The 25460-nt window shown below is 45.1% G+C and overlaps 1 protein-coding gene across 1 annotated transcript in view; it reads right to left on the bottom strand.

The window, feature by feature from the left end:
- Positions 1-25460, bottom strand: part of LOC133131309 (receptor-type tyrosine-protein phosphatase delta-like) — a 391331-nt gene that overhangs the window by 248573 nt on the left and 117298 nt on the right. The window contains exons 4-5 of the mRNA XM_061246612.1: positions 11612-11682; positions 7896-7968 (exon numbers count right to left, since the gene is read on the bottom strand). The gene's annotated coding sequence lies outside the window, so the exon portion shown is untranslated. The remainder of the gene's footprint in view (positions 1-7895; positions 7969-11611; positions 11683-25460) is intronic.

Raw genomic sequence — 25460 nt, 5'->3', positions numbered from 1 at the left:
TGGACAAAAAACCCTGTTCTTCCCCCAGGGAATCTGGACTGGACTGCGTGTGTCCGGCAGGAGGAGACGGAAGGGCTGTATCCCACACAAGCCGCGGACGGCTTTAGAAGGCTCCCGCGGTCTGCCTGGAGCACGGCGTGGCTCTCCCAGGGGGTTTCCCCCTAAACGCAGCCGTGCGCTGTGATCCGGGGGGATTGTGTGCCCCTGCGGTGTGTCTGAACACAGACGTCCAGGGCCGTCGTCCTGATGCCAGCAGCCGGCAGGTCATTTTCACCGCTTTAGCCCCTCAATTCCCCCAGCGCTGAAGCACAGCCCAGCCAGCCCGCTGACGCCCGGCTCAGAGAGGCACCCACACTACAGGTACATGTGTCTGTGCAGGATATACAGTGGGCTCCAGCATTACTGCCTATTATATGATTAAGATGCACAAAAAGTAAATTAAAACCCCCCAAAAAATAACACAGTTATTGGCTAAGCTTTATTTCCCAGCATGTGTAAAGCAGTACTCTTAAAACAAAATTTAAAAAATACCCAAAAACGGGTTCCACAATTATCGGCACCCCTGGTTTAATACTTTATGCAAACACCCAAGATGACAGCCATGAATATGCTTGGAGTAATTGTCCGGCTGGACAATCTACCTGCGACCAAGTCTCCACTTCCTAGCAGAGGCAACCAGATTTTCCGCCAAGATTTACTGCTACTTTGTTGAATTCATTGTGCCATTGATCTTAAATAGTGTCCCTGTGTCTGTGTCTTCTGAATCCTTTGGCAAAAAGGAGATTTTACATGCTTATTACCTCATTCTTTATACTAATGAAACAGGAAGAGATGGAAAAATAATAATAATAAATAATAATAGTTCCTTTAGACTGAGATTAACTGAATTGTATTGTCAATTTCACTTTGTTTGATTTGTTTTTATTTAGAATAATTGTTAGGGGTGCCAATAATTTTGGCACCTGTGGTTTTCATTTAAAAAATTACTAAATAAAAAAAAAAACATTGAAACATGAGAGTAAATGTATTGAAATAAAAGTATATCGTTTTCCTGTGTGTTTCAACATAAAATATACATCACGATCCACGTTGTTTTGTTATATGCAACTTTTTTAAAAAATGTTTATTAAGGGTGCCAATAATTCTGGAGCCCACTGTATGCATATTATCTTTACTCATATTATCTCATTTTAAAATGAGGAGAAACACTTGGCACTGCAATACTTGGACTTATTCCCTGATATTACCTGTAATTATTCATTTTAAACGATTCATTAATTCCAATTTTTTGTTCATCAAAGCTGTTGTCATGTCTGTGCCCTTTGCTCATAGTTTTTTTTTTTCTCTTTTGTCTGTGTGTCTGTGCTTCTCTCTGTATTTCCCTGCATTTTGTCTTTTGTGTCCCTTGTTGCTTTCCGTAGTCTGTTCTGCCTGTGTCTCCGCCCTCCACTCCTTATATGTATTTCCTTCCTGTCTCTTGTCATTCGTTTCACCTGTTGCTCATTGGGCGCTTGTTAATATTGTTTTTTAAACCTGTCCTTTTCACTTCTTGTTGCTAGTTCATCGCATCCGTTATTCTGTTCCCTACCCCGGTTCTAGCCTCTATCTCCCGACCCCTGTTCCTGTCTGTTTTTCTGTATATTGTTTTTTTTGGGATTTTCTGGTTTTTGATCTTTGCTTGACTTTGGACTCCCAGTGTTTTTGGATCTCGTGTTTGTGCTTTCGCTTGTTTGGAGTGTCCCCCTGCTTTTTGAACTCTGCCTGCCTGGATTGCGACCATTGCCTGTTTCTGGACTGTGTTTTGGATCTGCCCTCTGCCTTCCTCACATCATCCCCGACTCTGCTTTTGGTTCCTCTGTCCCGCACCCTGATCACGGTGTGTTATTAGCCTTGTGCTTGCCAGATAAGGGGCGACGTGGCTCGGGCGGTAAGAGCGGTCGCCTGGCAGTCGGAGGGTTGCCGGTTCGATCCCCCGCCCGGGCTGTGTCGAAGTGTCCCTGAGCAAGACTCCTAACCCCCAAATGCTCCTGACGAGCTGGTTGGCGCCTTGCATGGCAGGCTATCGCCGTCGGTGTGTGAGTGTGTGTATGAATGGGTGGATGAGAAGCATCAATTGTACAGCGCTTTGGATAAAGGCGCTATATAAATGCCAACCGTTTACCATAAGGCCTTGAACTAGCAAGTTCTCCAAATGAGCATTTATGGGTCATTAATGCTCCTGGAAATTCTGGCGCCAATTAGGTGTACTGCACTATTTATACATTCACATACATTCTCCTGACATTGGCCAAAATGTAGATCTCTCTACATGACTTGTCTTGGTCAGACTGCAATGAACCCTTTGAAGAGGAGGTTTTTTTTCAGATAAATATCTAAATCAGTGTTCTAGAACTACATCGCTTTCAATAGCCAGTAGTGATTGTTACATCAGCATTAGAATGTTCAGTTAAGAACAATCTAATCCATATTTGTGACCTCACAAAGGGTTAATGTCTATATGAGAAAGCAGACCTGAGTCCTGTTAGAGCCAGAATGGCAGACATGTCTCATCTTGGAGAACCAATTTATCCCACAGTCTTCCCAGCTGACATTTCATTCTTGTTGTTCACATTTGAAGACAATTGCCTGACTGGTGAGCAATTCATAGGCATGATCAAATGTAAATATCGAGTATCCAACAGCATACGAAGCCTAGCAGTGTGTGACAGGTGATGGACCTGTTTGGAATGGGTAACAAAGGCAAGACATAACTATTTGGGTTCATTAAACAGCATAACATAAATCAGCCCATTCCTGACAATACAGCCAACAGCAGAGCTGACAGCAGCTTCTGGTTGCTGAAAGAAATCCCAACATAAATAAAGCAATGTCACTCAGTGTAAAGGAAAAAATAACAAACAAAAATATCTTTCTATTTGACAATAGGTAGCCAACCTCTCAAAGTAAAGCTTGTCTGCCTATGACAGAAAACTTGTACAATTCTGGTCATTGTCACTGTATGCTGAGCTTTATCCTGATTTGCATTCTTTTCTGAGACTGAAGCAGACTGGAACAGCAGCATACAACAGCCAGGAGTAATTACTGTGTGTTTGGCTGTGTGCAGCCCAATTTCTACGCGTTGGAAGTCATTTTAACATTCAACCTTGTCTTTGGAATCCAGCGTATTGTATTCTGTGCTTTGAATGTGAGATGAAAAAGCTCTGGCTGTGCAGGACTGATGCGATGTGTGGCCCATTGTGATGTCACAATCGCAGGGAGAATAACCATTGACATGTGGGTTCCAGAAACAAATGCAAACCCAACAGGATTCTACAGTCCTTTTACTGTGCAGTGCTTTCATAAGTGCACCCCATTGCCTTTTGTGTGCGGCATATCTCCGTAACGATCCCAATCTCTGACTTCAGATCAGCTCATGTCAGCCGCGGTGGTCATTCACAAACTCATTGGCCAAACCCCTTGCTGACAGAAAGCTGGTGTGCCGGGGTTGAAAGATGACAGGTGATTGCTCAATCAACCTGGTTTAACTGGTGCAAAAAAGCCCAGAATACAGAGCACAAGGCATGAGTCTGCACTTCATTACTGGTCTCGAGGCTGCCCAGGACAAGCAACATCACGAGTGGGAGAATGAGATTCCTCCTGGTCTTCAGTCTGGACTGATTTTAATTTTAGCTGACAGGCTAGCGTAGGCAGGGAATCCAACGCTGATGTCATCCAGCACTTTGCCATAGTAATAACAAGTCCCTAAGTGGCTTTTAATTATTAATAACATCTTTTCCCTCGGATATGGCTGTTATTACTTTTATTAAATTAATATTTGAACAGCATACTACTTCAGTGACATATGAATGTCTTCAGGAATGTGTTTCATTATTTATTGAAAAGTTCTTCACGAACAATTATGCCATGCTTTTTAAAGATGTTTTAATTTGCTACCACTGATACAATTACCTGGCACAGAAAGCAGTCTTTATGAAATTATTATTTTTTTTCAGAATGAAAATTGTTATGCTACCCTATCGTAATTAGAATGTACCCGAACAAAATTAGAATATGTGTGTGAATGCAATTGAATAAATATGCTAACAATATAAAGCTTCACAATATACTGCCAAATATTATGAACACATGACTATTTCCTCCTCTGTATTTGTACGGTAATAATATTAATAAACCATCTTTTTTCTTATTTTAATTTCAATGTTTAATTTGTATGTTAATCAGCAGCTCTGAAGAGCACATGCCTGGCTACACGTTGGATTAAGTGGGCAACGGACAGTAACAAGCCGAATGTCCCCTCTGCACAGAGCTAAGGTGTGGAAAATAGGAGATGGAACTCAAATAAAGTCACTTTGCGTTTTGCAAAGGCCGATCCTCAGACACTCTTACCCAGAGCATTCTCCATTATACAGCGTGATATTTCCTGAAGCAACTCACGTGAAGTACCTCACTGCACACAGCATGGGAGCTGAACCTGGAACCCTGGAGCTACACACCACAAACATCTACTCAACATTACGCCCCTCATACTGAGCAGATTACACATCAACCTTTCCATCAAACCCTGGAGCTACACACCACTAACATCTCCACAACATCACGCCCCTCATACTGAGCAGATTACACAGCAACCTTTCCATCCAACCCTGGAGCTACACACCACAAACATCTACTCAACATTACGCCCCTCATACTGAGCAGATTACACAGCAACCTTTCCATCCAACCCTGGAGCTACACACCACAAACATCTCCAAAACATCACGCCCCTTATACTGAGCAGATTACACAGCAACCTTTCCATCAAACCCTGGAGCTACACACCACTAACATCTCCACAACATCACGCCCCTCATACTGAGCAGATTACACATCAACCTTTCCATCCAACCCTGGAGCTGCACACCACTAACATCTCCACAACATCACGCCCCTCATACTGAGTAGATTACACATCAACCTTTCCATCCAACCCTGGAGCTGCACACCACAAACATCTCAACAACATCACGCCCCTCATACTGAGCAGATTACACATCAACCTTTCCATCAAACCCTGGAGCTACACACCACTAACATCTCCACAACATCACGCCCCTCATACTGAGCAGATTACACAGCAACCTTTCCATCCAACCCTGGAGCTACACACCACAAACATCTACTCAACATCACGCCCCTCATACTGAGCAGATTACACATCAACCTTTCCATCAAACCCTGGAGCTACACACCACTAACATCTCCACAACATCACGCCCCTCATACTGAGCAGATTACACAGCAACCTTTCCATCAAACCCTGGAGCTACACACCACTAACATCTCCACAACATCACGCCCCTCATACTGAGCAGATTACACAGCAACCTTTCCATCCAACCCTGGAGCTACACACCACAAACATCTCCACAACATCACGCCCCTCATACTGAGTAGATTACACATCAACCTTTCCATCCAACCCTGGAGCTACACACCACTAACATCTCCACAACATCACGCCCCTCATACTGAGCAGATTACACAGCAACCTTTCCATCCAACCCTGGAGCTACAAACCACAAACATCTACTCAACATCACGCCCCTCATACTGAGCAGATTACACAGCAACTTCTCCATCAAACCCTGGAGCTACACACCACAAACATCTACTCAACATCACACCCCTCATACTGAGCAGATTACACATCAACCTTTCCATCCAACCCTGGAGCTGCACACCACAAACATCTACTCAACATCACGCCCCTCATACTGAGCAGATTACACAGCAACCTTTCCATCCAACCCTGGAGCTACACACCACAAACATCTACTCAACATTACGCCCCTCATACTGAGCAGATTATACAGCAACCTTTCCATCAAACCCTGGAGCTACACACCACAAACATCTACTCAACATTACGCCCCTCATACTGAGCAGATTACACAGCAACCTTTCCATCAAACCCTGGAGCTACACACCACTAACATCTCCACAACATCACGCCCCTCATACTGAGCAGATTACACAGCAACCTTTCCATCCAACCCTGGAGCTACACACCACAAACATCTACTCAACATCACACCCCTCATACTGAGCAGATTACACATCAACCTTTCCATCCAACCCTGGAGCTGCACACCACAAACATCTCAACAACATCACGCCCCTCATACTGAGCAGATTACACAGCAACCTTTCCATCAAACCCTGGAGCTACTCACCACTAACATCTCCACAACATCACGCCCCTCATACTGAGCAGATTACACAGCAACCTTTCCATCCAACCCTGGAGCTACAAACCACAAACATCTACTCAACATCACGCCCCTCATACTGAGCAGATTACACAGCAACCTTTCCATCAAACCCTGGAGCTACACACCACTAACATCTCCACAACATCACGCCCCTCATACTGAGCAGATTACACAGCAACCTTTCCATCCAACCCTGGAGCTACACACCACAAACATCTACTCAACATCACGCCCCTCATACTGAGCAGATTACACATCAACCTTTCCATCAAACCCTGGAGCTACACACCACTAACATCTCCACAACATCACGCCCCTCATACTGAGCAGATTACACAGCAACCTTTCCATCAAACCCTGGAGCTACACACCACTAACATCTCCACAACATCACGCCCCTCATACTGAGCAGATTACACATCAACCTTTCCATCCAACCCTGGAGCTGCACACCACTAACATCTCCACAACATCACGCCCCTCATACTGAGCAGATTACACAGCAACCTTTCCATCCAACCCTGGAGCTTCACCACAAACATCTCAACAACATCACGCCCCTCATACTGAGCAGATTACACAGCAACCTTTCCATCAAACCCTGGAGCTACTCACCACTAACATCTCCACAACATCACGCCCCTCATACTGAGCAGATTACACAGCAACCTTTCCATCCAACCCTGGAGCTACAAACCACAAACATCTACTCAACATCACGCCCCTCATACTGAGCAGATTACACAGCAACCTTTCCATCAAACCCTGGAGCTACACACCACTAACATCTCCACAACATCACGCCCCTCATACTGAGCAGATTACACATCAACCTTTCCATCCAACCCTGGAGCTGCACACCACTAACATCTCCACAACATCACGCCCCTCATACTGAGCAGATTACACATCAACCTTTCCATCCAACCCTGGAGCTGCACACCACAAACATCTCAACAACATCACGCCCCTCATACTGAGCAGATTACACAGCAACCTTTCCATCAAACCCTGGAGCTACTCACCACTAACATCTCCACAACATCACGCCCCTCATACTGAGCAGATTACACAGCAACCTTTCCATCAAACCCTGGAGCTACACACCACTAACATCTCCACAACATCACGCCCCTCATACTGAGCAGATTACACATCAACCTTTCCATCCAACCCTGGAGCTGCACACCACTAACATCTCCACAACATCACGCCCCTCATACTGAGCAGATTACACAGCAACCTTTCCATCAAACCCTGGAGCTACACACCACAAACATCTACTCAACATTACACCCCTCATACTGAGCAGATTACACATCAACCTTTCCATCCAACCCTGGAGCTGCACACCACAAACATCTCAACAACATCACGCCTCGCATCTGCCCTTACTGAGCAGATTGCACATCAACCTTTCCATCAAACCCTGGAGCTCATGGGCATTCAGACGCAATTTTACTCATCATTCTGCTTTGCAGCATCTTTATTAGTCTACTGTAAAAGGCAGGGGTCAGCCACCATGGTTCTGGAGAGCCGTGGGGTGTGCTGGATTTTGTTTGAGAAACAAAGTGAGGTGAGTTACTATAAGTGTATAAGGTGTACTGTAAATTAATCACCGTGTTCAGCCGTCACACTTACCCAAAGCCAAAGCGTGCCCTGGAGCAGATGCGTGTGCCAGTACCCAGTCAGACGTTTGTGTTCAAAGCCCCACCTGTAGGATCACAGAGGAGTTCACTTCAGAAGATTTTATACAGTGAAGGTATGCCCATTGTGTATGAGCTACACTTCAGCCTACTCTGATACTGGAGTACTTAACACTACGAGAGTATTCAGCCTACTCTAATACAAGAGTACTTAACACTACTAGAGTATTCAGCCTACTCTAATACTAGAGTACTCAACTCTACTAGAGTATTCAGCCTACTCTAATACAAGAGTACTTAACTCTACTAGAGTATTCAGCCTACTCTAATACTAGAGTACTTGACTCTACTAGAGTATTCAGCCTACTCTGATACTAGAGTACTTCACACTACTAGAATATTCAGCCTACTCTGATACTAGAGTACTTCACACTACTAGAGTATTCAGCCTACTCTAATACTAGAGTACTTAACACTACTAGAGTATTCAGCCTACTCTAATACTAGAGTACTCAACTCTACTAGAGTATTCAGCCTACTTTAATACTAGAGTACTTGACTCTACTAGAGTATTCAGCCTACTCTGATACTAGAGTACTTCACACTACTAGAGTATTCAGCCTACTCTGATACTAGAGTACTTCACACTACTAGAGTATTCAGCCTACTCTGATACTAGAGTACTTCACACTACTAGAGTATTCAGCCTACTCTAATACTAGAATACTCAACACTACTAGAGTATTCAGCCTACTCTGATACTAGAGTACTCAACACTACTAGAGTATTCAGCCTACTCTGATACTCCAGTACTCAACTCTACTAGAGTATTCAGCCTACTCTAATACTAGAGTACTTAACTCTACTAGAGTATTCAGCCTACTCTGATACTAGAGTACTTAACTCTACTAGAGTATTCAGCCTACTCTAATATTAGAGTACTTGACTCTACTAGAGTATTCAGCCTACTCTGATACTAGAGTACTTCACACTACTAGAGTATTCAGCCTACTCTGATACTAGAGTACTTCACACTACTAGAGTATTCAGCCTACTCTGACACTAGAGTACTTCACACTACTAGAGTATTCAGCCTACTCTGATACCGGAGATCATCAAATCACGGTCCTCATGCTCCGAGTGCTGAGAGTCAGGGGGAAGACAGCCTGGCCGATCAGTCGCACTAATTGTTGAGGTAATTACCCGAGAGAAAAGAAAACCAGGGCCGGATTTGGATTCGAGGGCCAGATTTGACGATGCCATTCTGGCACAACACCAAATGAGCACAACCGCTGCGTGATGCTCTTCTGTGACTTTAGACAACTTCCAGCCAATGTGAGCGCAATGTCACTGAGCTAGTTCAGCCTGTTCTGATCCGGGTCCTCCTGGGTTCTGACCCGGTCCGGCTGTGGAACCTGTGCCCAGCTGGCTCCACACGGTTTCCAGGCAGCAGGGGGAGACCTAAGCACATATGCTAATATAAATACCCACTGCTACATCTGACGTGTTTCTGTGCCGGACCATATTTTACAATACACCGCAGCAGACGTTTTGCAGGACGTCTGAAGAGGAGTCCTTCTAGCAGCCGATTTCTGTTCCGTAATTTAAATGAGGGAAAAGCGGATTTTGAATTTGCCAGTGAACAAAAGCCCATTCGAGAGAATCTAGGAGCCGAGCCAAAATTTTCAATGGAATTGCTTTCTGAAGCCAAATGCACACCCTGCTAAGTTGTTAGATATCCCATCATGCCCGGCTCTCTCTATCTGTAGGGCAGCAGGCACTGACCCCTTGACCTTCAGTCACTTAAAAACACAGACGTTAGTGCAGCCATAACCCAGACGCTCTATCAGTCCAGGGTCTGGAAGGGGAAGTTACGCTTTGTAAGATCGAGCAATTTCATTGGCCGGCATTGAATTATTTAACGATGGCTTGCCGGAAAAATATTTCACCTGCCACTCAAGCCTGGCTAACTTTTCCCACAACAGTTTCAACTCGGTCAGCGTCCTAGGTCGCGAGCTTGAAACGCGAGGCTAACGGACACGAAGTGACGTTCGTTTCAGCGGGTTTATGGTAATAGTTTGCCTGCGTTTGAAAGGCCCGTCTAAGAGAGAAAGCAGAGCGGCTGGAGTGGTGTAACCTGTGGACTGAAATGACTCTGCAGCCGGTGCTGTGAGGGGTGCCCCACCTCTCAGGTTATTTTCAGGCCGGATAATAAATCACATGCCCCTCCTGGACTCTTCACATGCTCCAGACACGACCTGAATCCAAATGAGCTCAGCAGAGCATATGCTAAAAAAATAGATCATTATTTTTTGGAGCGATTGTTGTAAGGGTGTGTGATACAGTATTATTAGTAGTTCAGTGTCAACTCGAATTACAGAGAACATTTGAGCGCATGCGATCGCTGTGGGATTCATATAAACTCTGTTAGAGGTGAATTAACACCGGACATTACTGTAGCTATTATTCACAGGACAGGGCATACCTTACAAGTACCACTGCTTTAGAGTAACATTTGCTTTACAACTGACAACAAAAAAATAAGCATGAACAGAACGGAACACAGTATAAACAACAAAAAAATTCCCCTATTCATATTGGTGGTCTAATTCATGTGCATTGCATTATCTTTAAAACAACTGGAAAACTTTGTTTAGTGTCCAACATTGGTAGCAATCTCCCACAGACTAGACCGATACATGAAGAGTGTTGGCCCTTAGGTATAATAAATTATGATTTGGCCCGTTGTGAATCTGAAGGGGATGACAGCAGTCAGACTTCATCAGCACACACTGTGCCAGCCTCAGTATTTCTGCTCCTCTCCTCCCTCCGCACACTCTCCCACCCGCTGTGAGTTTTCATGTTCACTTCACAGCATTCCAAACATCGAGGATAAGGCTGTTACACTCGACTCTCAACTTTAAGTGATAACTGAGACACTGGGAGGGTTGTAAACAAAAAATCGGTAAACAGTGGATTGAAAAGTTTAGTTTGTCAACACCTAGTGGCCCAACGATGGAAATGCAGTCAAGAAAAAAAAAAAAAAAAAAAAAAAAAATATATATATATATATATATATATATATATATAAAACTGCAAGAAGAAATGACCCGGGACCTGGGTGCCCATAATAAAAAATTACACTGACAAACAACACCCAGCAATCTAACACTGATATCAATATAAGGAACATAAGATACAATGCTACATATGAAAACAGGTTTATTGAAACAGCAAACCTCTTACATTATGCTGGAAGTATCCCTAAAAGGCTGTATATTCATGAGCAACAGCTTTTTAATAATAAAACATGTGCAGAATAACCTAATCTATTTGCTACAATGAAATGCAAAGTACAGAAAGGCAATATTGTCTGTTATTAGATTCAGTCAAGTAAAAAAAGGATTCAGTTAGCATTTAAATGAGCAGTTTAACAGTAAGAGTGTCCCCTATTTCAAAGCTACCAGCTGTAGCTTAAAATGTTATAACACAATGTATTTCACTTTTGGGGAATATTCAAGTGTCCGTACAATGCAAGATATTCCAGGAATAAAATAATGTGTAGCCCACCTAATCTCACAAAGTCTATAAAACACAACATAACAGGTAATCTGCAGTAGAGTAAGAAGAAGAGGAAGTAGAAGAAGAAGAAGAAGAATCATCATCATCATCATCATCATCATCATCATCATCATCACACGGTTCTCTTACCCATATAAGGAAGCTGCCAGCAGGACTGCCTCAGACAGGACGAATGAAAGAGTGAAATTCCCCTGGAATCCCTGCAGAAGAAGAAGAGGGATACTCAGTGAAAGGGTGAGTACACCGTTTATCCCGTGCTAAACGCTAGCTAAACACAAGTGGAGACAGGCCTGTTTATCTCGTGATGCTAAATGCTGAAACACAGGCGGAGACAGGCCTGTTTATCCTGTGATGCTAAACGCTAAAACACAAACGGAGACAGGCGTGTTCATCTCATGATGCTAAACGCTAAAACACAAACGGAGACAGGCGTGTTTATCTCGTGGTGCTAAACGCTGAAACACAAACGGAGACAGGTGTGTTCATCCTGTGATGCTAAACGCTAGCTAAAACACAAGCGGAGACAGGCCTGTTAATCCCGTGATGCTAAACGCTAAAACACAAGCGGAGACAGGCCTGTTTATCTCGTGATGCTAAACGCTAAAACACAAACGGAGACAGACCTGTTCATCCCGTGATGCTAAACGCTAGCTAAAACACAAGCGGAGACAGGCCTGTTTATCTCGTGATGCTAAACGCTAAAACACAAACGGAGACAGACCTGTTCATCCCGTGATGCTAAATGCTAGCTAAAACACAAACGGAGAGAGTAGTGTTTATCTCGTGGTGCTAAACGCTAAAACACAAACGGAGATAGGCCTGTTTATCTCGTGATGCTAAACGCTAAAACACAAACGGAGACAGGCGTGTTTATCTCATGATACTAAACGCTAAAACACAAACGGAGAGAGGCCTGTTTACCCGTGATGCTAAACGCTGAAACACGGGCGGAGAGAGGCGTGTTTATCTCATGATGCTAAACGCTGAAACACAAATGGAGACAGGCGTGTTTATCTCATGATGCTAAACGCTAAAACACAAACGGAGACAGGCGTGTTTATCCCGTGGTGCTAAACGCTGAAACACAGGCGGAGACAGGCCGGCACACATGGGCCTTTGTGACACCGGATACCTTCATCTGCATCATGGGGGAACACAGATTTATTTGTCACTTGATAAGGGTGTCCACATAACACACACACACACACGCACACACAGATGTGCACTGAGCAGTGGCCAACAGCAGGAAAGGCTTTGCGTAAGCCGAGTATATCGGATGATGAAGTGAATCGATCGGCGCTGAAGCAGGGAGCCAGAGAAGGGCCGTCTGGAGGAGGCGGCAGGCTCAGGTGCGTCTCTGCCCTCCGCAGTGCCTTCTCCCCTTCCCTCTGGCTCCGGGGCCATCGACTGCCGCTCCTCCTCCAGCCCTGGCCCCGGCTCGCTCCCCTCTGAGCGACATCGATCAGGCCGCTCGTGCAGGCACTGGGAGGCCCACACCTGGAGGATGAGTGCTATCAGCCCAGCGTCTGTTTCCACGTCCCGCGCCCCGCTCTTATCCACACGCCGCGCACGGAGGAGGAGGAGGGGGGGGGGGGCTCGAGTCCCAGCCCACCCTGAAAGCAAATACGTGTTCTCTGTGCTCTGAGGAATCTGGGTCCCTCACTTAAACAAGAGGAACCGGGATATGGGGAAAGCACTCCTCCTCCATGGCTGTGTTAGGTAACTGAATGCTGAGCAGCTAGTCCACGGTTCAGTGTGGTGTGGTATTATGGACAATGCAGCTATGCAGCCTGAATCGCTTAAGCAAATAAAACAACCATTGAAATACAGTATTTATCCTGAATGGAGTGACATTATTGGAATGTTTTTTTCAAAATTCTAAGTCAGTGTTCGAGAACATTCTGTTAATCACCAGTAGTGATTGTTACATCAGCATTAGAATGCGGGGTTAAGGATATTCTAATCACATAGTATGCGTGACCTCACACCATGAAGAGTTACTAAAACAGGAGGCAGGTAGAATGTCAATGGACATGCTAGCTAATAATTACAGGAAAAGGCCTTCAGAAAGTATCCAATCACAAACCCTGTTATGGGATGAATATACGGTATGCCATGATTCCACATTGTGCCATGTAAACCTGACCTCTCTGTGAGACCCATCAAACTGGATTAAACTAGGAGACTCCATTCTGAATTACGCATTTGCAATTGACAGAAGAAACTGAAACTGTAATAAAACAACTTACATTTCATCCACAAGTATACTTGGTTATTCAACATTGATTGGGACAAGTTTGAGAGAGAAAGATAAGAGAGAGACAGATGACTTGAACTTCTCAACCTTTATTTCCATGATTAAAGGCAGCATATTCTAAAATCAGGACATTCTTGGTTTTTAATTGACAAATGAGCTGCTTCTGAAATCACCCGTTCGTTAGACAGAATCTCACTACTTCCGTTATTTAAATAACATGCAAATACAATGTTTACTGAGAAGATCAAAGTACTGCCGGGATATTTTTTTTTTCTTCTTAAATGAGGCCAGCGTAAAGAACAACACACGTGTCCAACACAGTCAAAGCAAACGGGCTAATTAGCTTGTTCAATTAGTCTAATGACTTACAGGATCAGAGCCCCCACAGCACAAGAAGCACGTCTAATGGACCCCTGTCTCTAGCAATTACAGCGCACATAAATTAGCCATGATAGCGTCAGAGGCTGCTGCAGTCAGAGAACGCGTTTCCCTTCCCTGAGCTGGAGGTGGGGACCAGGCTTCATCTGTGTGAATGAACACTGTACTCAACATCAGGTCCATCTCTGACCTCCTGACCGCTTCAGAGTCTCAGGGATCCGGAACTGGAAATGCATTTCAACTGATCTCAGGTCAGTCTTTTCCATATTTCACCCCCTGACCTCATCAGAATCTCAGGGACCCAGAACTGGAAATACATTTGAACTGATCTGAGGTCAGTCTTTTGCATTTTCCTCTTCAGTCACTAACTTGGAAGCTGGAGAGGCATTTTAAAGAATCCCAGCATGCACAGGGCGAAAGGCAGTAGTAGCACTCCATTGCAGGGCAAACACAGCATTCACACACACACTCACACACACACACACACACACACTGACTCACACACACACTCACACACACACACAAACTCACACACTCACAACACACTCACACACACACTCACTCACACACACACTCACTGCACTCACACACACACTCACTCACTCACTCACGCACACTCACTCACACACACTCACACACACACACTCACACACACACTCGCTCACACACACACTCACAACACACTCACACACACACTCACTCACTCACACACACACTCACTCACTCACACACACACACACACTCACTCACTCACACACACTCACTCACACACACACTCACACACTCACACACACATGCTCACTCACTCACACACACACACGCACTCACACACTCACTCACTCATTCACACACACACTCACACACTAACTCACTCACTCACACACTCACTCACTCACTCACTCACTCACTCACTCACTCACTCACTCACTCACTCACTCACACACTCACTCACACACTCACTCACATACTCACAAACTCACTCACTCACTCACACACACTCACTCACTCACTCACTCACACACTCACAAACTCACAAACTCACTCACTCACTCACTCACTCACACACTCACACACTCACACACCCTCACTCACTCACTCACTCACTCACTCAGATAGACACACACACTCACTCACACTCACTCACACTCACTCACTCACTCACACACTCACCCACACACCCACTCACACACTCACTCACACACTCACTCACTCACTCACTCACTCACACACTCACACACACTCACACACACACACTCGCTCACACACACACTCACAACACACTCACAACACACTCACACACACACTCACTCACTCACACACACACACACACTCACTCACTCACACACACTCACTCACACACACACTCACACACTCACACACACACGCTCACTCACTCACACACACACACGCACTCACACACTCACTCACTCATTCACACACACACTCACACACTAACTCACTCACTCACTCACACACTCACTCACTCACTCACTCACTCACACACTCACTCACACACTCACAAACTCACTCACTCTCACTCACTCACTCACACACTCACACACACACACTCGCTCACACACACACTCACAACACACTCACTCACTCACACACACACTCACTCACTCACACACACACTCACACACTCACTCACACACACACACACTCACTCACTCACACACACTCACTCACACACACACTCACACACTCACACACACACGCTCACTCACTCACACACACACGCACTCACACACTCACTCACTCATTCACACACACACTCACACACTAACTCACTCACTCACTCACACACTCACTCACTCACTCACTCACTCACTCACACACTCACTCACACACTCACTCACACACTCACAAACTCACAAACTCACTCACTCACTCACTCACACACTCACACACTCACACACCCTCACTCACTCACTCACTCACTCACTCACTCAGATAGACACACACACTCACTCACACTCACTCACACTCACTCACTCACTCACACACTCACCCACACACCCACTCACACACTCACTCACACACTCACACACTCACTCACACACACACACTCACTCACACACTCACTCATTCACGCACACACTCACACACTCACACACACACTCACACACACTCACTCTCACTCCCACACACACTCGCTCAGCAATTGCATTTAGCAAACAGAAGATTCTCCACAAGGGGGAGATGTTAGCACTCATGGTGCTCTGCATCACTGACACTGTGAGTGTCCTCATTTGAAAGTAGCAGCTGATATAATGGACCTCTATGGACCTCTTTCTTTCTGCGAATGAATCTGCTGAAAATTGACATTAGAAACACTTGGCAGCGATGCACTTTCCAAACGTAATAGCAGAGCTAGTTTCTGCCGAACGGGAAACGCAGAGTGGGGGTCACAGGTGTGTCATCCTGTTCTCACGGCAGGACAGCGTACACGCTGAAGACACAGGCACCTCCGGCTCTTAGAAATATCAATAATGCACTCACCTTCCCTGTGTCATGTGCAAACAGTACATTTGCTGCTCTTGTAAAAGCCTAGGAGAGGGTGCTAAGGTCAAAGCTGAGTTTCCCCAAGACTGGAAAAGAGCACAGGCTCACTCCCTGTCATAAACGAGGGGGGTTTTTTCTGAGCAAAACTGACATGACAACCTAAAGCGCACAGCAAAAACACCTCGCTGTCAGGTTTTCAATTTGGCGTGAAATGGAAGCAGACGTTGGCTAATCATGACGGAGGACGGCACTCCGTACGGTGATAACGACTGCGGAACGCATTCTGAAGCCCATCAGAGCGGCTTTCGGGCTTCCCTTTGTCCGCGCCTCAGTGAAAACGTTGACGTAAACACCCTCGTTCACAGAATTCATCGGCCTCATCAAAAAGCCCACGCCTGTCTCAGTGCGGTGCTCATGCCAAACTGAGCATCTTCAGGTCAGCTCAGTCTGGAGATCTGAATTAACGGCCCATTTCACATAAAGCTTATCGATGTTTTCACAATGTGCTCATAAAAGTGTGTTTCTTCCTTTCATTCCAAACATAATGTACCGTTTCAAGGAAATAATACAAAAATAAAATCAAATAAATAAATAATAATAAAAATAATAACACAATTATTATTAGCACATACTAGGCGGTACACTTTTGGTATATAATGCATGTAATGGATCAGCACACTGAAGACCTAATTTGACTGATCTTAAGCACTCTAAAGTCAGTCACCAGCTGTTCTGTGGTTATGTCTCCAGGTTGTATTGAAGGATGATAAGATTTGCACATTGGTATCATCCTTTTTGCATAAAGAGGAGCTCCATCAATCATAGCATGTGTTGGCAGATAGTAAGGGAATAATCCTGTCGCTTGATACTTATTATAAGGAATATATTGCCAGAAAGCATCCACCATTCACCTTTATCTTCTGTATTGTTACCAATGTACTCTGTAGTTAATCCAGCCCTTTTCTCTGGTCAGAACCCCATGATTGTATTAACCTTGATCTCATTCACATCTACAAACCAACCACAGGACACAAGTTCAGAGCAAAAAACAAACAAGTTTCATGTTTCTGGGGAGGAATATTACTGGGACACCTGAGTGTAGCCAATGGGCACGGTATTTACAGCAGACCAGCTATCTGCACATCACTGTTAAATATTGGATCTTTAGCTGACACCATTCTGTCAGTAACAGAATATTCCTTCAAGAGATTCCCTCTTTTCTGCAAGAAGACTCCTGCGAATGTGATGGGGCGATGTGGCTCAGGCAGTAAGAGCAGCTGTCTGGCAGTCGGAGGGTTGCTGGTTCGATTCCCACCCTGGGTGTGCCGAAGTCTCCCTGAGCAAGACACCTAACCCCCAAATGGACGTGACGAGCTGGTCGGTGCCTTGCATGGCAGCCAATCGCCATTTGTGTCTGAGTGTCTGTATGAATGGGTGAATGAGAAGCTTCAATTGTACAGCACTTTGGATAAAGGCACTATATAAATGCCAACCCTTGTCCATTTTCCATTTACCCAGAGATCAGAATGCTCTCATTTGTTGTCATAGCTGATCTACCGCGCCCTCCCTTCTTCCGTGCAGTCAGCTGATGACTGCCACTCCTAATCTCAGAGCCGGGCTTCAAACCTGCAGCGCGTCAAAAAAATAATTCTAATTGCCACGCAGAATCCAATTATGAACCATATAACATCATCATTAAATGGCATGAATTAATTACATCACAGGACAATGGAAAAGAACATTTTAATTACCAGCTTCAAATGATAAAATGACAATAGTAGTCAGCTAAGGGACAGTAATTTGCCATGTCTTTCGCCATGCTCCACTCCTGTACCTCAGCCTGGTATTTCAGCCTGATAACATTTCGATTCTTTAACCTTTAGAGACTGCAGATGTATACACACACCTGGAATGTGTGCGATGAACCTGAGCCTGGTAAGACTGAATCAATACATCTGTATGCAAGCCAAGATGGAGGCTGTGTTGTGTTGTTACCCGCTGGTCCCAGGACAGCATAATTAATATGGAGATACGATTAGATATGCATGCTACATGAGTTATGCTATAGGACAGCTACTGATCTTTTTCAGAGGACAACTATAATTAAACTCCCCCTGCGAATACTCTATATAATACCAATAATTTAAAAAAAGATGATATCATGACTATTTTATTAAATGAATAAATAGCAAATTGGACGGAACTTGTTTAGAGCTCATTGAATTTAACTTTCTTTTTCCATATTGCACATAACTATACACACATACAGTATATACACACGCACACATGCACACTCACACATACACACTCTCTCTCACTCACTCACTCACTCACACACACGCACACACACACACACACATACAGTTACAGACAGGTTATGCATTAAACACCCACAGTAGCTGTAGGTCTCGAGCCCTGTGAGTGAATTATTAATGCGAAGCCATTTGACAGGGTGCATATCTAAGCATTCTGAGAGCGGTGCGCGGCGCTCCTAGGTGAGGCCGTGAGAAGCGGGGCTCCTTCGTCACACGCCGCGTGACGCGGGAAGCGGTGGCGGGACTCCGGCTTCTGGAGCTGACATTTAAGCGCCGCCATTACCGCACCCGGGGCAGCCCGGCTCCGCGTCTCCGTCTTTAATCAAATCCGGCCCGCCTTCCATCAGCGCTAACCTGCTTCCCACAGGAAGCCCGTAATCCAGCCGCCAGCAGGATCTTAATCATCCACGTGTCACTTCCACCGCCGTCCTCCCGGCCAGGAGAGCGGGAGGAGAGGAGGAGGAGGAGGAGGAGGAGGAGGAGGTGTATTAAGCGCTGGCTGAGTGAGGCATCATGGGTAAGGGGGGCAGGTGCTCTGATTCAGGGCTCTTTAGACACTCGAAACTCGCCAGCGCGCTCCTCTCGGGCCAGCTCCGCGGGAAGATAATACGGAAAATCGATAATTGATTAGGAGTGAAAGTGGAATGTCATGCTTTTGAAGAGCGTTTGCATGTTTGATAGGACGGGCCCTGCGCTGTTTCATGTGGCTGTCCTCCAGTGGAGCCTCCCTCAGCATGCATGATGCTCACTCATGAATGGAAGATCTAACCCACCGTTCGCTGTGAACCGCGCTACAGATGTGTAGATTCGCCGCACAGCTGGATAGAACGGATCCTCAAACAGTGCCCAGCGCAAATCAAAGATGCTGTTCTATTAGGGCAAAGCTTTTGACTTTACGCACGGTTGTACACTCTCTGTCATTAAAATGAATATGAGGTACTGCTATGAAATGGCTTTACAAACACAGTATGAATCCAGTTATTCCACCCAATGGGCTCTCCTTGCATCTTTCGTCCCTGAACATTCTGGGAGCAGAACATCTAGTGGAATTTTTACAAGGGTTGCTGGTTTGATCCCCCGCCCGGGCTGTGTCGAAGTGTCCCTGAGCAAGACACCTAACCCCCAAATGCTCCTGATGAGCTGGTCGGGGCCTTGCATGGCAGCCAATCACCGTCGGTGTGTGAGTGCGTGTATGAATGGGTGAATGGAGAAGCATCAATTGTACAGTGCTTTGGATAAAGGCGCTATATAAATGCCTGCCATTTACCATTTACTATCATCTCCGGTAATCCTAGATGCTACAACCTTCACAGCGGTGTATATAACAAATCGAAATTATATATCTTTAATCGAATAAATACAAAATCTACAAAGTAAACCGCTCGTTGAGTGTTTCTGAAAAATCCTCTCAATCTGCAGAACAAACCTTTATACTTTGCCCTGCGCCACTTTTATTGGCTGTGTCGGGATCAATTTATCACTTTTGTGAATAAAGGGCAGAACATCTAGGGACCCTCTGTCTGTGTATGATTTATGAGGCTCTGAAGGATAGGGGCTATTTTTAGGCCATGCAAATTTCAGGTGCTGCGTTCCTCTTCTCCGCGTCCCCTACACGCTGAAATAATTTATTTTCCGTTCTCCGGGCGAGAGACCACCATACATTTAAGAGTGAGGCGGGCGGGTGTGGCGGAGGGCTTTGCTGAGCGTGCGCTCTGATTGGTGGAGGCAGGTGTGGAGTGCCGCCACTAGTCTGTGCTGTTAGCCCACGGATTGGGCGCCGTCTCTGACCCACTTTCCGGAGCGCGCGGGGCTGAGACTGCGTGCCTCGGCTCTGTGCTCCCCGCGGTCGCCGGTGGCCGCTCTGCTCTCCATAAGGGGGCGGCTCGTCCGTAGGTTCGGCGGTGGAGATGCGAAGCGCTCTCTTTAACGCGCTCTTCCCGTGGCGGCGGTGCCGGCTCCCTCTCTCATGCGGGGTTTTAATCGGCACCGTTACGTCGATGTTGTGAGGCTGCCATTTATTCGTTGTCTGTAGTAGGGTGGTTCTCCGGAAGGTTAGGAGTAATTGGCATGTGCATGTATATGTAACTGCCATGAATATGCCAATGAGTTAAAATGAGCCCAATGGAAAAGTGTTTAGTTCGATGTACCATACGCATCCTCTCAGCAATCCTTGTGTGCTTGATTTATACATGAACATTAAGTCCTCCCAAGCACTTTTACACACACAAATACACACACACACACACACAGCCATATATGCACAAGCACACACATACACACACATGCACACTCAACCAACACACACGCACACACACAAACACACCCATACATGCACATGCACACATGCGCACATACACACACGCACACACACACAAGCAGAGATGTGCACACACACGCACACACACGCACACACACACTCATACTCTTTACTCTAAGTGGCTGTGACTGTTCATGTTACTGACACAACGATACAAGCACTCATATGCACACTCAACACACACACACACACACACACACACACATGCACACACACACAAACACACACACACTCACACAGGTCTTTACTCTATAAGTCGCTGTGACTGTTCATGTTACTGACACAACGATACTAGCACTCCTAGCCTGAGGCACATTAAGCCTTATCTGTATTGCATTATGGGAGGAGTGATGCGTTTTCCCCAATAACCACATCAAAGTGCCGAGAAAATGCTCTCCCAAAGCCGAGAGTCTCAGCCAATCAGCATTCCCCTACGGTGATACACTGGCAGCATTCACACCTCGCGGAGAGAAGGGGCTTCAAACTGACTGAAAAGTTCACTTTTTAACATCCTAAAATAGAACACACCAAATCAATGCCAAAAAAAAAAAATGAAATAAATAAAATAAAAAATCAAAGCTGTGTTTTGCAGCCGTTGAGTTGAGACAGAAAGGAGATACTAGCAATAGAGCTCCTGCCTTTTCTGTGTTAGTTTCATTCCTGAGACCACTGCTGTATCACCTCCGGCATCATGGAGACTGAGAATGTGTGTGAGCCTCTCTTCCTCAGGATCCTGCTTCTTTAATGATCCTACTACTGATCATACTGCTACTACTACTACTGCTACTACTACTACTACTACTACAACTACTACTACTACTGCTGCTGCTACTGCTGCTGCTACTGCTACTGCTACTACTACTACTACTACTACTACAACTACTACTACTACTACTGCTACTACTACTACTCATACTCCTACTGATGCTACTGCTACTGCTACTACTACTACTACTACTACTATTACTGCTACTGATCATACTGCTACTACTACTACTACTACTACTAATGCTGCTGCTACTGCTACTGCTACTACTACTACTGCTACTACTGCTACTGATCATACTGCTACTACTACTACTACTACTAATGCTGCTGCTACTGCTACTGCTACTACTACTACTGCTACTACTGCTACTGATCATACTGCTACTACTACTACTACTACTAATGCTGCTGCTACTGCTGCTACTGCTACTGCTACTACTACTACTGATCATACTGCTACTACAACTACTGCTACTACTGCTACTTATCATACTGCTGCTACTACTACTAAATGGTAAAATGGTTGGCATTTATATAGCGCCTTTATCAAAAGCGCTGTTCAATTGATGCTTCTCATCCACCCATTCATACACACACTCACACACCAACAGCGATTGGCTGCCATGCAAGGCACCGACCAGCTCGTCAGGAGCATTTGGGGGTTAGGTGTCTTGCTCCTGACAACACTCCGACTGCCAGACGACTGCTCTTACTGCCTGAGCCCTGTCGCCCCCTACTACTGTTATTACTACTAATACTGCTACTACTACTACTTCTACTACTACTGCTACTGCTGCTACTGCTATTACTACAACTACTTCTACTACTACTACTACTACTACTACTACTACTACTACTACTACTACTGCTACTATGACTACTACTACTACTACTACTACTACTGCTACTACTACTATGACTACTCATACTACTACTACTACTGCTACTGCTAATGCTCATACTACTACTACTACTACTACTACTGATCATACTACTACTACTAATCATACTACTACTGCTACTATGACTACTACTACTGCTACTATTAATGCACATATTACTACTAGTACTGCTCAAACTACTACTACTAATGCTCATATTGCTACTACTACTCATACTGCTGCTACTACTACTACTACTACTACTACTGGTACTGCTACTATTACTACTGCTACTACTGCTGCTATTACTACTACTGCTACTACTCCTCATACTGCTACTACTACTACTACTACTACTACTACTGCTGCTGCTCATACTGCTACTACTACTGCTACTGTTACTGCTACTACTGCTACTGCTACTATTACTACTACTACCACTACTACTGCTACTGCTACTGCTACTGCTACTGCTACTACTACTACTACTACTACTACCCATACTGCTGCTACTGCTGCTGTTGCTACTGATACTACTACAGAGAAAGGATATGTTGACCCGTTTTCTTTTATTTCGCTCCTGCAAAGCTTTGTAAAAACTCCAGTGGTTTCTGTACATTTTCATTAGAGTAGTTCATGCTCTGAAGCTCATAATGCTAGCCAGACAATGCAATGCTATCAGCGGGAGGGGGGAAGAGTGATTGAGTGCCTACCGCCCTGGTGACCAATCGTCAGGCTCCTGGCCCACTTTGGGAAGCAGAGCCAGACGTCGGACTTCCTTCACCTGCAGGATGCGAGGGGGACTTCTGGGTCTACTTTCCGCCACGGGGTATGAATGATGTTAGCACAGGAGCTGCATCACAGCACTGATGCCACACATAGCTACTGTTTGGGCTGATTTATGGCACTGTATTTGCGTGTGGACGTAGGAGGGAATAGCCTGCATACAGTTCCCCTGCACCGGTCTCTGGTGTGACTCCAGCCTCCAGTAACACACGACTGATTTAAATGCAGGAGGCGTTGCTGTGACAAGACCTGTGAATTTCAGCCCATGTCTCCAGACTTGTCCTTACTTATTCTCCACCCAATGCCACCCCCCCATTCACAAATAATACTGTGAATCCAGTCACTTGATTGGCACCTCTTTTTTTTTCTTGCTTGTTTACCAGAACTATTTAAATAATGAAAGCTCATAAAATTGTGAGTTTGTCATAGTCATTAAAGTGAATGTCAGACAGGCAGATCACTTGGAAAGTCAATATTTTAGGAGATTAAATTACATCCAAAGAGTAATATTAAAAACAATAATAAATGAACTGAAATTGTCACATCTTGATCAAGGAAAATTATTTTCTACTGCTTCCCACTTAGCAAAAAAAGAAAACAGTAGTAAAATGAGTTCTGGTTTACTTATGGAAAATCTCATGCCTTCGCATACTAGCCAAGAACCCCAAACATCACTTCACTTCTTTATGATGACATCATAAAACCATGGGTCTAAGAATCCCTTTAAAATCCAAACGGCCTGATTTAACCTTGAGATCATGCAAAAACCTTTTAGCACACAGAAAACCAACAATATGGCGCATGATTGGTCATGGTATTTTTTTGGGCACCGATCATTGGTTGTGTTATTAGTTTTGCATGTGCTAAAAGGTCTTAGTAAATCAGCCTCTAAGTGTTGAATTTGCTGAATGGCCAGTCCCTGTGGGTCTGATAATGGGTGTGACGTATCGCTGTTCCACACGTAAATCAACCCTGATTTTCTTCTCTACTGGAATCTTAATAGTCTTCATAATTTATTTTCAGTTTGCATCAGTTCTATGGTGATAAACCATCAGTGGTACTGTAGGGTAACATAGCTTACAACCACCTGGTTAGCCAACCTAAGGACAGTCACAGTACAGCCATAGTGTGTTTGCATGTGTACATGTATGTTTGTATGTGAGTGCATGTGTGCATGCATGCAAGCATGCATGTGTGTGTGGTGTTTGCTGTGGTGTGTACGTGTGTGTGTGTGTGTGTGTGTGTGTGTGTGCATGTGTGTGCGTGTGTGTGTCATTTGTCATTTGGTAAATGGCAGGCATTCCTTTGTGTGTGTGTGTGTGTGTGTGTGTGCCTGTGTGTGTGTGTGTGTGTGTGCATGTGTGTGCGTGTGTCATTTGTGCATATGTGTGGTGTGTGCACGTATGTGCGGTGTGTGTGTGCGTGCATGTGTGCATGTGTCGTGTGCGCGTATGTGTGGTGTGTTCATGTATGTGTGGTGCGTGTGTGTGTGTGTGTGTGCCTGTGTGTGTGTGTGTGTGTACGTGTGCATGTGTGTGGTGTGTGTGTGTATGTGTGTGTGTGTGCGTGTATGCATGTGGTAAATGGTAAATGGCAGGCATTCCTTTGTGTGTGTGTGTGTGTGTGTGTGTGTCGTTTGTGCGGTGTGTGTGTGCACGTGTGTGTGTGTGTCGTGTGCGCATATGTGTGGTGTGTGCGCGTATGTGTGGTGCGTGCATGTATGTGTGGTGTGTGTGTGTGTGTGTGTCTGTGTTTGTGCGTGTGTGTGTGT

This window comes from Conger conger, chromosome 6, assembly GCF_963514075.1.
Source record: "Conger conger chromosome 6, fConCon1.1, whole genome shotgun sequence".
Classification (NCBI taxonomy): domain Eukaryota; kingdom Metazoa; phylum Chordata; class Actinopteri; order Anguilliformes; family Congridae; genus Conger; species Conger conger.
This window is presented reverse-complemented; position numbering and strand designations above follow the sequence as displayed.